Raw genomic sequence first — 16202 nt, 5'->3', positions numbered from 1 at the left:
TCCCATCATCCCTAGCTAACAGGACCAGTGGTCAGGGATGATGGGAATTGTAGTCCCAAAACAGCTGTTTGGCCATCACTGGTTTAAAGGAACAAACATTTATAATCAGTAGGGCTATAGTTCTTGCTACAGGACCCATTCGAACAGATGCACAAAGTTAACTGGCAGAGAGCATCATGAAGAATGTTGGTCCTTTAAAAATGTAATTCCACACTCAATGACTGAACATGCATGAAGCCCAGATCCTTCTTGGTCAAGTTGCTGCCCAGCCAGGGACCCTCTGTTTTCTAACACATAGTAGCATCATTTAACCAGTTAGGGTCACTGATTAATGTCCTGCTTCCTAAATTATACTGTGTGTGGATTCTGATCTGAATTATAACTGATGCTATCCCACTGTCATTCTTGATGCTAGTGACATGTTTTAAAATGATATCCATATCAATACATATGTGTTATATATAAAAGAGTTATCTTCATTTTTTAAAAAACAAACTTCAAAATAATATTTATTTCAATTCATAGTCTTGCTTTTAACAATGAATGGGACAAGACAACCTGGTGAATTTTGACATTAGATGGACAACACACACCTATTTCATTTTACCACAAAATGTCTTGCCAAATCTTTGTCCAAGGTCAGAATGCTAAAAATCAATGATGATATCCATGTCTTATGAGGACATTGCCATCTTGGATATCATTCTGCATGTACAGTACAGCTACTGCACATTTCTATCTAAGATGACAACTCAGGCACAAAGACGTATTTGAGAGGCAAATTTCACCAGGAGCAGCTCTTTCCAGCACCACCAGGTACAAGCAGGGGGTACAATAGTTGTGCATTTCCCACCTGACAGCCTTTGGGGGGGATCTTTGGGCCAGGTGTGATCCTCAGACCTGTTAAACATTTAACACCTGCTGCATCTCTCCATTGTTGGTCTGAAAAAGAGAAAGAACAAAAGCAGTGGATGGATCACCTGTTGGCAGGCTGTTCTTTGCAGGCTTATGATGATGATGCTTTCCTTCAGGCAACTGGTGCGTAAGGGTCCGGTTTTGTTGGCTAGGACAGGGTGTCATTCTATGGCATCCTTGCTATAAGTGGGGGTGGGGGAATGGGGAAGAACATCAGTAAAACAAGATGGAACATCATACTGGAGAATGCCTGGGCTGCTTTAATAAATCTTTTGAGAACATGGTACGTCCCCTGGTATATAACAAAAAAAAGGTAAATTGTTTGGGAAAAGGAAAATGGCTATTAGAATGTCCTGTATTGTTCATGACAGTTCCAACAAAATGCATTGCAGTGGCCGCTGGCTGGTCCCTTCAGGAAAATAAGGCCCTGTCTTCTGTTAGCCCACCTGCCTATCTTTTTACTTAGAACCATTCCAGAGGGTGACACTGACTGCCAGTGTTGTCCTTGAAGAACTCAGCAGGGAGAAAGAAGGGGACAAAACAAGAATTAGTCGGCTCTGCTTACCATTGTCTCTTGTTCCACCTACTGTTTGGGCTCACTGCCTTCCGCCCCAGTAGTTGTACTGTAACAAAGTAAACCAGAGCTTTCCAAACTGTGTGGCGCAACACATTAGTGTGTCAGCTGCAGTGTGTAGTAGTGTCATGCAAATGCCCCCCACGCTTTTATAAGGTAGTTTAACCTCCAGTTTGCAAGTAAAACTGAGTTACTGTGTCACAAAATGATGCATGTCTAAAAAGTGTGTCACCAACATGGAATGTTTGGAAAGCTCTGAAGTAAATGATCTCCTTTCTGTCTATCATTTGAAAATCAGGGATTTATAAGAGACCGTGACGTTTTATGCAGATGTCTTATATTGAATTTATGGCTCAATTTATGTTTTGTATAATTATGTAGAAAAGAAACACCCACCTGGATTTCTACTGATACTGGTCCCACCAATGCTGCTGGTGTTACTGCACACATTAAATTGCTAGCACAAATTGAGTCCCCTCAAAAGTGAAACTAACATGCCACTTAAGGCAAGAAAATTGAGTGAGAATGTCTCTAAAATATGTAGGAAAAAACCCATTGTATGGTGTTAGGTATGTCACTAATCTCTTTGTCCTTAAGATTTCCAGCTGCAAAATGGGAGCAAGAGTAATATCACACATTCGTCTTGAAATCAAGTAACATTGTAAAGCATTGTCCACCCTGTAAGTGTTATCTAAATAAGAAAAACCACACAATGTCAAGTCATCCTGGAAAAAGGGCAAAATTCAATGAAAAATTAACCTCTGAATTTCTACCGATCTTTTTCACACACCCCCAATTGCTTTCCTTCTTATACTTACAGCCTACAGGCACTTCTGGCTGTCACACATACACTACAATAACAATCAAGAATCTTGTGGCATTTGAAAGAATAACAAATTATGACATAAGCTTTTCATGGACATCAGATGCACCTACACTCTGCTATAGTGATCATAAAGTCTACAACAAAGGCTGCGCCCTTCTGTTTTATGGGACTGCTGGCGCATGGAAATTTCAGTTTCATTTCTGACAGGCTACTCTAAATGATGTACAAGTCCGCTCCAACCTTACAATTTCATTGCTGGCATAGCATAAAAGGGGAGAACTAGGCATTATGCAAAACACAGGAATGCCTCTTAAGGCCAGAGGTCCCACGATGTGGATCAAGGGGTGTGTGTGTGAATGCACAGTATGATGGTATCATTACTAAATATTACAGGGGAAAGGAACTCCAGATGTGGCAGCTGGAGAACTGGGGCAGCAGTTCTGTGCTTTGGATAAATTCTAGTTTTGCCTGGAGAGACTCCATTCAGTCTGGGTTCTTGGGATACAGAGCCCCTAGCAACATTGACTGCAGGCTGCCTTAGAGCCCTAGGGCCTTAACTACCAACACTGTTTTAGGGCAGGGGTCAGCAACCTAAGGCCCATGGGCCGGAAGCGTCCTGTAGAGGTCATTTGACCAGCCCATGAGCTGCCTCTGAACCCAGCTGCAACCTCACGTACTGTGCTAAACCGGCGCAGCACCTCACTTCCGCGGCGCTGAAAATCGCATCTGCGCAGATGCAGATGCTGAAAAACGTATATGTGCAGGCGCATATGCCAGAAATCGTGGGGGCACACGCTCATTCGCGGGTGTGCAATCCAGCCCACAGAGGGATCTCCGTAGGACCAATCCGGCTCAGATAAGATAAACCTTGCTGACCCCTGTTTTAGGGGGTGTTTTTTAAAAAAAACTAAAATACTGTTTCGTTAGATGACATCCATTAACTCAGTTTGGGAGTATAGTTTCATCCCTGCAACATGGAACCAGAAATGCATTCCCAGAACAGGCAACGCACACACTAGCTTTAATGTTTCCTTTCAGTCACATAAAGCTGCCTTAACTACTAGAACTCAACACTCTCTTCCAGGTCCCTGGCTCAGATAGCTAACAGAAATCGCATTCTCATGGCCTTTTTGGTTTCCATACAGAGAACTCTGTCCCACTGACTTCAGCGGCGGCTCTGCCAATGCTGATGTTGTTTACAGAAGACCAGAGGGAGAGGGATCCCAAGGAGAGAAGACTTTTGTCCAAGCGGAATGACTGTAGATGTGTAGTACAGGTTCAAATCCGCTCAGCATGCGTCCATCAGCATGAAATCACTGGGTGGACCTTCAGGAAGTACACCTCTCACCTTGGTGCCCAATATGTAAAATGGGAGGAATATATCATAGCAAAATGAAAACTGTAAAAAGCACTTTAATATAATTAAAGGGACTAGGCAAACGATTAATACAAAGACTGAATCTTGTTGTCCAGCAGAAGCCCAAGCATACAGTCACCTCCCAAGCTCCAGTACATTGTGTGCAGTTCTTTTGCTCGGCCATCTCCAAACTGTGCGTAACGTACGCATGTGTGTGCGTGTATAAACACCACGCTGAGTTACATTCAGTTTGTGGCTTTCTCCAGCCTCTCACTCCTCAATAGTGCACTCAAGGTACTCTTCCCACTTAGGCCTGATTTGAATTTGCTGGCCTCTGCCTGGCACAAATGGGCAACCTAGCTTCCCTCTGGTTTGCCTTCCAGGGCCAGCGGTGTGACAAAGGGAACTCTGCACAGCCTCCTCTCCTGTTCTCCCTCCCAAACCTGCACATTCAAGCCCGATTCTCCTTGGCACCTGCCAATCCCCTTGCACCTGAACCAGGATGTGGACGTTTTACACGTCCCTCCCTCGGCCATGCCCATCCCCTCCTTCCTCCCTTCTCCTCCTGTGTTCCCAGCAGTGCCATACACCTGCCCGGGACTGCGCTCCCTCCCTCCCCCCTCCCCACGCTGCCCGCCCTGGGGCAGCGAAGTGAGAGAGGCAGGTGGGCGGAAAGCGACAGCTGGTGTTGTTCCAGGGAAGGTTTAATGAGCATTGCCTTCCTTCCCTCCCCCTCTCTGCTCTTTGTGCAGCGAGTTGCCCGGGCTGCTGGCTCTAATCAACCCCATTAGCAAGGGCTCTGGTGCTAATCTGGGGGGCTCCTGATGCCCCCCTCTCCCCCCACCCCGCATGCCTGGCTTGCCTTCCTGCCCTGCTGTGTCAATATTTGCCCTGAGCAAATGCAGAGCCCATGACAGGTGTGCAGGGGAGACGGCACTCTCCTGGTGACAACCCAGCCCTCGGGCTCCTCCATGCAGCCCCCCACGCCCTGGCCCCCCTTGCTGCCTGCCAAGCCAGAGCTATTTTTATCAGGCCTATAAAAGCGACCGCAGGGCCAGCATCACCCTCATTTTCCACTTGCTCGGCTGGGAAGGTGAGTCCCTCACCTGGAGCTGCCAACGTGTCACTGGAGCCAGGTGAGATGTTCCCAGGCTATTGCTCAGCAATGCCGGGGGGGGATGGGCGCTGGGAAGAGGAGACTGGCGGCTGGAGGCTGCCCCAATGGGGGTTTGTTATGGGGGGCTCAACACCTCAAATGCACAGGGGCTTCTGCTGTGCCCCAGGACTATCCCAGGTACTTGGGGAAGTGGGTGGGAGAGAAAAGGGAACCTGCTGGGGCTTGCCTGATTCAGCACTGCACTTCTCTGCCTTCGATAATTTTGCCAACAAGAGAGAATTTAAGCATATGCAGCTTCTCCCATCAGGGTGGGAAGAGAAGTTAAGCTTGGCAAAATTCTCCCCTCTGTCATTATTTTTAATTGCTTACAGCAACGTGGCTACCCAGTGTGATTCATGAGTGAGAGGAAACGGAATCTGGAATTTCCCTTCTCCAGACAGCATTCGGTCCTACATTGTACTGTTGTAAAACGGTTGGCTATTAAAGGCAAAGAAAACCTATCCCGTACTAAATCCAAGGGTTTAGTTCTGTTTGCCTGCCAGACATGGCCCCTTTTCTTTAATTTGTTACGTATTTTTTACTCCTGCCCCCATTTTTCTTTTATTTTGCCATTCCCTTCCACCATCCCTTTTCCTTTCCTTTCCTTTCCTTTCCCTTCCCTATAAGCTCTTTTTCTTCCACAGATACCTCGGAGTTCCCTTCCAGGTGATGCTCTGACTGGGATCCCATGTGGCGGCTGGGGCATATTTCATGGCAGAATGACATGGCAGGAATGGGCTCCTTCACACATCTCCAGTAGCCTGTCCCCAGGCGATTGCTGTGCTTGCCTCGCGTTGAGCCCCACGCACAAGACCTGACGTGAATGTTTTGTTCGTTCGGCTCGCGTTAGGCAGGTCCAGCCTATCTGCAAACACATGGCATGCCTGCACAGTGGAAATGGGTGACATGCATGTAGCATACATACCTACATGCGCTGTGTGCTCACAGGGCATCATGTGCATCCTTAGAGCCTTGTACACCTGTGCCCTCCTATTGCTTCAATACCCAGCCTCTGCATCAAGTAAGCTACACTTGGCAATACAGCCTGTCCAGGAAAACAGCCATAGACAGCATAGGCAACTTTATAGAAGGCTTGGCTTGGCCACCACAAGCCTTTTTCTGAGCATGGCTGTAATGGGATATTTTGAAGTGAGTTGTCAGCCATCTTTGTCTTGCATTACACAGCAGCTATGCTTGGGAAAAGGTTTTATTGAAGGCTGCCAGCACTTGGAGGAATCGTATGTTCAGAAAGACAATGCAATTTACAAAGGACACCTGTAACATTGCTGCCCATTTTGTCCTCTAACTACTTTATCGACCAACTGAATTTTGCCACTCTTGTTACCTTCTTTTAATGCCTTTGACCTCCCACTAATTGCAAGTCCCATTAGGCTCATTTTGCAGAAAGAAACTGAAGCGGAAACTAAACAATTTGCCCTCCAATCCCAAAGGGATTCTGTGGCAAAACTAGGATTTTAATCTGGCTTTTAAGGGTATTTCCACTGCGCCCATCATTCCCAATGCTAGTTCATCCACATACTCCTGTCCTCGATTATGAGCACTTTGGGTTGGATCTTCTTGGCTGGCTATTTTAGCTGCTTTGTCATATACATAGAAAAACTTGTCATCACCCAGATACTGTGTTCTTTAGCCTTGTTGTAGTACAAAAAGGAATTGCTTTCCATACAGTAATGGGGGGAGGAAACAGAGTGGAATGAAGATGAACACATATGAGTTTTACTCCTTTCACCGAAACAGATTCCCGGGGGGGGGGGGAGGACCTACTGAAAGAGGGTGCTTGTGTGAGGTTCAAAGAGCAGTCACCAGTCCTTATGTTATGGATACCGAATCAGATTAATATTAAGGGATGCAGTTGTGGGCTGCTCAAAGAAAACTTCTGCCTTCCAGTTGGGAAATCTCCAGCAACAGTTCCTCTGGAAACCTTAGATACTGGAGCACGGATGCATCTCCTCCATATTTACCTGAAAGTTTGGAAGTTACAAGAGAGAAAGAGAGAGAAAGAATTGCAGGGTGGGCTAGGGAGAGTTCTTCTTAGTCCCCAGTAACTTTATCTTTCACATCAGTCCTTGCTACCTCAAGCAGAAACTGGAGAGGAGATTTGCATCTGGGAAGGGAGAGCCAACACAGCCTAGCTTCAGTTTTGAATAAAAATTACCTGTGAGCCAGTTATTTTGGGAATAGCCAGGGTGCAGCGATAAATTTGCTTATCACCAGGGATGAGAAAAGATAACCAAAGAGGGCAACAATTCTTATGTGGTCTATGTAAGAAAAGTGCTGCTACTGCTATGGTAAAAAATGAGGGAGAGTGACTCCAGTAAGGACTCCAAATGAGTTTTAGGAATCACATTTTGAACTTGACTATCCAAATCTCCAATCCTATGCACGCTAACCTAGGACAAGGACCAAGTCCCATTGAATTTAATGTGTCTTACATCTGAGTATACATGACATAGATTGTACCATAAATTTGTTGAATTAAGGGACCTTACTATGAATAATCATAGCTGCCCATGAATTGTGCACTTTCCAGATGCTCTCCTTGAATCCCAGCTATTTAAATGAATAAGCAAGTACTGTACTGTATTTTTTTTAGCTGCATTAACATTTTAACTTTTCACCAACCAAAAGTGGGTGACAATGGTTTGTTGACCCTAATTTCCATCTTGGATATTTTGTTTTTGTTTCAGACATAATTCAGCTCTAAACAATAGGTACCCTGCAGCAAAAATCATACTTTAGAAATCAACCAATTTTTTGTATATATTAAGACATCTTCATGTGGACAAATTTGCATTTACAAAAGGTTTGCTTTCCCCCAAAGCCCTTTTTTTCAAACACATAAACAAGATAACTATCAGTTTCAAATGCACCAATAAGCAATTTTTGACTATAGAACACACATGAATATTTTAGCAATCACAACCATGTGAATTACTCAGCTTTGACAGAACTTCTTCAAAAGAAGATTGCCAATCTTTACCTGGCAGGGCTTTTCTGCTTTTGAACCGCTAGGTAACAAACAGAAATCCAGCAAAGTGATGCTTTTTCCAGCATCAAATAATGGGGAAAGTTTCCTCTGCCTGGTAAGAAATTTTTTCCACCAGCCCCAGTAACTGTGCTTTTAAGATAACTTGACGTGCAGATGTTAGTCAGTTATACTATTTTCCCTCAATCCCGTGAAAAGCCTCATTTGCTGATTTCTCCCTATCAAGCTGCTGTTACAGGCACAGAAGCTGGCCAAGTAGTTTCTTTTTGGTGAGTGTGTTTGTGCTTCGGAGATTTAATATGTATGATCCAACTGGCAGAATTCCTTATAAAATCATATTTACTGGCTACCGGATTTGGTTCACTGGTCACAATGCAGGTCCACAGGATATTAGCTCTATGGTATCCACACTGTATAGTAGGGTTGCCAGCATTCTCGACCGGAGACAGTGCTTAAAACTTTGCCTCACTACACCAAGAGAAGATACAGCAACCACACAGCCTTCTCCTTTCTTTCACAAATCCCTTCACCTATCCTCTTTCCTGTCTACTATTCTGTGGCCATCAGGAACCATAAATTAAACTCAAAACCAGCAAGGAAGGGGTGTAAGAGGAAGAACAGGTTGGAAAGCACAGAAGTTGCAGACGACTCAGGACCTTGCTGCAGCCTTCCTCAATCTGTTGCCCCCCAGTTGTTTTGGAATACAACTCCTATCAGTCCTAGCCAGCATGGCCATAATCATAGTCCAAAACATCTGGAAGGCAACATGGTTGGGTGCCTTATACCAATTAATAGTACAGACATTATACCTCGCAATGAGTTTGGAACCTTACTGGAGAGCATTCATAGACCTTTACTCTGCACTTCTATTTAATCTACATAGTAAAATGACATGTTGTCAAGAACATAAGAAGGCCAGGCCAAAGGTCCTGCTGGATCAGGCCAAAGGTCTATCTAGCCCAGCATCATGTTATCACAGTGGCCTATAGAAATCCACAAGCAAGACCTGAACACAACAGCACCTTCCCATATAATTCCCAGCAATAAGTGTTCAGGAGTGTTAGAAAATCAGATATATAATCTAATTGCCAAACGGCACCTTAAATATAGGTTGTGGTCATCACAATGGAATCTCTAGGCATGCGTTTTGGGGATTTTTTTGTAGTGAGGTTTATTATTATTATTCTTTTCATTTCTATACTGCTTTATATTTTTTTAAAAAACAAATCTCAAAGCGGTTTACAACACATTAAAACATCAAACCAAACAGTCAAGAATAAAACAAATTCAAGCTTCAAGGAAAATATTGCAGATTCTTCTCTAAGTGACATTTTGCTTCCCCCAGTTGCCAATCTGGCATCTAGAGATCTCCACGTGGTCGCAATTGGACCTGTACTAGTTGCAAAATGTACCTGGCGCCTGACTGATTTCTAACACTGATTCAGAGACATATTGCCACAAAAATGGATGTAGAAATATAGCCATCCTCAATTAATTTGTCCAATACTCTCTTAAAGCCATTCAAGTTTGTGGGCATCACTACTACATCCTGAGGCAGCAGAATCTATTGTTTTACAACATGCTGTGTGAAGAAGTACTTTCCTTTGTTCAGAATTTTCCAGCATTAGAGGGTGCACCTCCACAGGCACATACCTCCATGTGGTGGGAGTGCCCCAAAATCCAACTATTCTGGACAACAGCCATACGAGAAATATGTAAAATAACTAAGCAAGTATTAGACATCACCCCAGAATTGGCCCTACTTAAACGTCTTCCAAGGCAACAATGCCCACTTACACCACAAAGAACTCATAACCCACCTACTTTCAGCAGCCAGAAACACCATAACCAGACACTGGAGAGACCTGCCAGGAGTAAGCATGCACCAATGGTACCAAATAGTATGGGAAACAGCCCTACTAGAAAAATTAACCAATAAACTGAAATGGGGACAAACAGAAGATGACACCTTTACCCGGGTATGGCTCCCCTTTATCACATACACACCCCAACAAGACAATGACAATAATTCACCAACAGCATACAAATCAATATGGCTAACCTGATCCAAAACACCCACCCACCCCACTCACACACGAAAACAAAGATCACCACAGCCAATCACAAACATACAACCACACCCTAGGCCAACCCCAACCTCTCTCATCATCAAAAGAACACAAGTGAACAGCAGAGAACCTGCATGAGCAACGCTGACACCAAACCCTGCATACATTAAGCAAAACAGAAACAGCGTCACCCAACCCCACCCATCTTCCCCCCCTCCACCCCTTTCCCCCCTAATATCTCAACAAATGAAACTGATTTGTAAACATGTTACATGGCAAAAATATGAGAGACATCACACATACTTCGGTACATCAAGAAAATCTTTAATAATAATAATAATAATAATAATAATAGCATTTTCCAGCATTCAGCTTAGATAAAATGGCCCTGATTTTGATTTCTAGTATTACAAGGCAGAAAGACTTCTCCTTCATTAAGAGGAAAATTACCACAAAGTACAGCATGAACACCATGGTAACAGTTCTGCAGTTAAGACAGCAAAAACACCACTTACATATGTATCAACATTTACATGTTAATGGGTACCACTTAAATGAGACACCCCCCTTTCAAACTCATGGGTTAGATGAAAATCACCATCTGTATAATTAAACCTTCTCAGGAAGTTCATTCACCCCATTCAAACAAAACATTTTCTCCTTCCCCAGAAATGGCAGTGAGTCAGAGCTCAACAGGTGGGTATTAGAAAATAGCAGTTACAATACTATTCAGAAAAAGAAGCAAAAAGAAATAAAAAGCTGTTGGTCACTTCAAATATGCTAATAGCAAAGCCCCCAATACAGTCTGCACAAAATGATAAACTGCCCGTGTGTGTGTGTGTGTGTGTGTGTGTGTGTGTGTGTGTGTGTTAAAAACACTCATCTGAAAAGGTTGCTCCATGAACCTAAGTGTTTTGAGCCAGTCTCCATTTGTTGAAACAAACTGATAATTGAGAGCCAGGTCCCCTAGGCATCATACAAAGAGTGTCTCCTTAGAAGGTAGTCCCACTGAGTTCAATGGGGCTTACTCCCTGGTAAGGACAATAATCTCAAACAGCACTGCTATCTGTTTAACCCCACCAGTTTAAAACTGTCTTGACAAGTTTATTTATTTATGGCAATATTTTTCCTAGCTATGCAAATCTGTGTCCTCTTTTTTGGTGATATATAAGCGACCACCTTGTAGGCAGACCAACACATTTAAGCTCTCTCTCTCACTTGAACCATGTATGGTTTTAACTGCTTAAGAGAACACAAATCTGCTTCTTCACAAATGGGATGCCATCTGTTTTTTATGGAAGGAGACTGTGCTTTTAATTGCTATTTAGCAGGTAGGCGCCCAACAGGCAAGCCCTTTTCATTTATTTATTTTTTGCATGGAAATGAAATTATGATGACAGCTGTACTTGTTAAATTTCTATTACGCTGTAACTGCAAAGGGCATAGAATATTGGTTCCTAACATGGTGGCAACCATATGCACAGATCAGGGCTGCTCCCTTCAGATCAGTTCTTCTTTTCTCCTCAATCTATCAGATGCATTCTAGGAGGCCTCTCTCCTAGCAAATTGGAAGTGCTTCGAGCTTTCATTTATTTTAGGGTTGCCATGTTTCAAAAAGTAAAAACCAGGACACCCTGAAAACTACACCACACTTCATTTACATAGATTTTATTTAAACACAACTATATTCAGATGCAACCTGCACTCACTGGCATTCTTACATTGCCGTTTGTTTTCTTATGCACTAAAGTCATTTCACATATCTCAACCAAAGTCCATCCTGTTAACTTTATCAATTTTTCTGCCTATAATTCCAAGACCCAAATATCATTCTTCAGGATTTTTCCTTGCATTTCATCCCTGAAAGCATTCTGAAAGTATTTATTTTTTAACTGTTTCATGATATTCCCCTGCCCACCAGTGACTTTTTAATAATGAAAGTGTGATAGATAAGAGTGAGATCCTGTTATGCTGCTATTTCTCCCTTAAATAAAACTGGCTAATTTTATGCTCCAAGGGAAATGCATAATATTTAGTTAAGATTGCCAACTGGCCAGAAAACAACTGATCAGCTCCTGTGCCTTGTAAAACAGCTTGAAATCAGGTGATGATTTCACACCACTGTCACCTACTAATGTTTCCATTAAAAGCACAAAAACACGAGCTACTTTTTTCCAAGTTGGCAACCCTGTCTCTAAAGTGAAAGTTCCAAAAAATGATGCAGAAGTGACCCGAGGGAGGGAGTTCCTTAAGAAAGAAAGAAAGAATACAGCTAGATTCATAAACTTGAGGAGTGCATGGCCTCCAAATAATCTTTTAAACTATCAAATAGTTTTTCAAAAGGTATTTTGTGTGTGTGTGTGTGTGATGTCACCTGTCACAGATTATCAACAACATACCTAAAATAGCTGTGACACCCCTAAAATGTGGCTGTGACTAGCACAACTACATTTCACATTACGCATAAACCAATGGGAACCAGTGTGCATTTATTATATGCACAAACACAGAGGTTGATAAGAAAGGCCTTCATGAAAGGCTGCCTTTTATTCTAGAATATCAGAGTTTTATGGAAAAGCAGGGTATATACATTAATTAACATTACACAATCTGTGACTGTTATTTCAGAGCACTGCAGCTCCATTACATTTCATCAAACAGAATTCCAGATTTGCAGTGTCTTTTGAGAGCGAGAGAGGAGCTATCTTTGCTCTCACTTTGTTCATTGGTTTCATTGCAGCATAAAAGACAGAGCAAAAAGACTTGACATGAAGTGACATTTAGCCCAGAAGAAGGAAGGTCACAACCAAGTCATAAGGAATGTTGGACATGGAGAGCGGTAGGTAGGGCTGCCAAAGTCCCAAAGAAATATGTTGCTCTTTTATTTCTGCACTTTATGCTGTCCCTTGTTTTAGTTGCCACAGCTCCTCATGAGGAAAGGTTTTGTTTTTTAACCTGGATATAACAGAAGTGAAGTCAGGTGTGGTGCCAACATGTCATCCTTGCACAACAGCTGGGACTCCAGTGCCGGCCCTTCCCAGCCCTTAAAAAGAAGCCCACCTAGTCAAATTCAGTCTTCTTCTCTACCTCTCTTCAAAGTACAGAAAGTGCTGGCAGGGGCTGGACTCTGCAGCAGTGCACCCAAGTTGTCCTGTGTTTTTCAGACTTTTGATCTGTATCTTGAGTCAGGGTAAAAAGCCTGCCCAGACAGGGAATGGGAGGGTAGTGGTAAGTTCCCGCTTGTCAGGGTAAGGCACCAGGATGTGGTAGCTAGGAGTTAACTGCAGCACGCTTTGTGGATGCATCCCTGAGCAAACAGAAAGCAGGGATGCAAATATAGCTGCAGGTAGTCCTTCATAGGGCAGCAAGATAGAAAGGAAGAAAAGGCTTGTGTGTTTAACAGGTCTTCTTGACACACACACACAAATTGTTTAGCAGATGCATGCAGGGGAGATGAAATTCCCTCTAGCGGTCCCACCCACTCCAGTACCTCTCTGGGCAGTCATCTCTTCTGCCCCTGTGGAGCAAGGCTGATTTGGACATGGTAAGACCGATACTGTGGGGGTCTATGTGACACAGAAAAATCAAACATGTTTCATTTTATGTCTGCAAGTCAGAGGCACTCTCCATGGGTATAAAAAAGGTAAAGGTAAAGGGACCCCTGACCATTAGGTCCAGTCGTGACCGACTCTGGGGTTGTGGCGCTCATCTCGCTCTATAGGCCAAGGGAGCCAGCGTTTGCCCGCAGACAGCTTCCAGGTCATGTGGCCAGCATGACTAAGCCGCTTCTGGCGAACCAGAGCAGCACACAGAAACACTGTTTACCTTCCCGCGGTACCTATTTATCTACTTGCACTTTGACGTGCTTTCGAACTGCTAGGTTGGCAGGAGCAGGGACCGAGCAACGGAAGCTCACCCTGTCACGGGGATTCGAACCACCAACCTTCTGATCAGCAAGTCCTAGGCTCTGTGGTTTAACCCACAGTGCCACCAGTGTCCCTCTCCATGGGCATAGCCAGGATTTATTTTAGGGCAGGCTTTATGTTGGGAGGGGGCAGAACCAAGTTATCCGAGACTCAGTTGGTCAGTTAAGTGTTTTTATTTATTAACTTGATTTGGGGGTGGGGGCAGCTGCCCCTCAGCCCCTCCCCGGCTATGCACATGGCATTCTCCCATATCAGTCTCTACAACAATAGCAGGCGCCACAATCTTCCAACACCCCAAAAGTGCATTCCACCATTGTCTCCCAAAACAGACAGATGCCAGCAACCAAACAGATGTGAGTCCATGGTGTCTGGAAGCAGCTGGAGAGAGACTGTTGGAGTTTATAGTGCAGGGCTGGGCTGTGGAAACCCTAGAGAAGGTTTTAGCTGCTATAGAATTTCTTTCCTGTTAACTGCATGGTGTGATATGTGTGCTCATAAGACTCCAGGGCAAGAAGCTTTAGTGATTGATATCTTTTCAATTCCTAGCAGGTCACCTTAACCCCAACTAGCCAAGGACTGCAACCAGGACTCCTAGGCTCCAACCTACAAGAGATGAGACAATAGTTTGGGAGACAAGGAGTGGCTTCAGAAATGAACCATGTCGGGGGTCAACCAGACTAAATATGTTGTTTGTTGAGTAGTCCACTTAATTCACCTTTGACAACTGGTCTCATATTAATGTATTTTTGAGGAGTTGGGTGGCAGGAGAGAGACCAAGGATCTAGATCAGTGGTTCCCAACCTTTTTTTGGCCATGTGCCACCTAAGCATCTCTAAAATCCTGACACCCCCCCCCCCCCCGTGACATATAATTTTTATTATTCAAAAAGTGAATTCTTATTCATGTGGAGGAAGCATTAACTGTTAATAACTCATTCTCGAATTGCCCCCCTTAAAATTCAAATTGTCCCCGTTTGGGGTGTGTGCCCCATGTTGGGAACCATGGATTTAGATAATAATATTTACCCTTCCATCCTCAACCTAAATAAGGGCTGCCTTTCTGGTGAAGGAAAATACCAGAAAATCACCTGGTGGTATTTTACATTAGCTGAATGGGTTAACACCCTGCTTCGTTAGTGCTGTGGTCTCTACTGGAAGTGGCCCAGGCCCAGCAGCTGCTTAAAAAAATATTAAATGATGAGTGTTTCAGACACAGATCTCCAACATCTTATTTTAGTTTAGCCTCTGCAAGTTGCCAACCAATTGGCAGCCAATTTTAACAAACCGTTAAAGGGCACCAAACTATCTAGGGTAAGCATGCATAGGCTTGGGCTACAAGGCTTAAAAATCAGTTATAAACCTGGGCCAGTTGTTTAGGAATTTTATAAGCTTGAAACCAAAAGGTAAATTCACATAGCAACTGTAGGGGCTAAACTAGAGCATAACGTTAGAGCTCTGCCCTTTAGCTTAGGTTGTTGTTTTTATTTTTACACAAATAGGCAATGCAGAAGGCCAGACCAGTTTTCAGTGCAAGTGGGGGGAACTTTAATCCTTTGCTCCATGCTATGATCCTGATCTGAAGTGTGCAAGTCTGCAATTTGCACGGGGGGGGGGGGGGGAGCTCCCATTGAACCATGTGGCATAGGAGCTAAGAACATTACAAGCTGAAATGTTGCTGGTTTAAATCTCACCTGTCAGCATGAGCTCACAAGGTGGCTGAATGAGGATGAAATATTCAGCCCCTCTATCAGGCAGGGTTGTTGTTCCCACCCAGCTGTCTGTCTGGGCACCCTCGGGCAATAGGATGTTCTGTTCTCACTGTACCACAATCGTCACCAAGTACAGGAGGGACAGATCTACCCGCTAGGGTTTCATTCATGAGCTATCAGAGGCAAGTTTTATTGCTGATGCTATCAATGGTGATTGTTCAGCACTGCAGAATATCCCACAGATTCTCTCCCTGAAGCCATGTCTATTTTCCATACTTTAGGATTGCCATTTTATATATTTTAGTGGTAGAAGCACTGTGCACCCTTAAGAGCTGCTGGAGAAGCAGAAACTGCAAGCAAAACATTTTCTGCTTTCATGGTTCCTTGCTAAGAAGTGTTTACCTGTTGATTTCTGCCAGACAAAGTTATTAAGAACGCAAAGCCTTGGATAACCTTTCTGCCAAAGCCTTAGGGTTACCAGCTTTCTGAGCCTTTAACAACAGTATAATCTGCAGAATCAGCTATCTCCTTGCTCTGGAAAGTTGAAGTCAATTCGAAGTCCAAGCAGTTGCTGATTGATTCCCCCCCCCCCTTTTTCTAGCCAGTTATTGGCGACCCTATGAGAACCTCAATCCTATCCAATAGTTTCCTTGTTACTCCACTC

This window comes from Podarcis raffonei, chromosome 1, assembly GCF_027172205.1.
Source record: "Podarcis raffonei isolate rPodRaf1 chromosome 1, rPodRaf1.pri, whole genome shotgun sequence".
NCBI lineage: Eukaryota > Metazoa > Chordata > Lepidosauria > Squamata > Lacertidae > Podarcis > Podarcis raffonei.
This window is presented reverse-complemented; position numbering follows the sequence as displayed.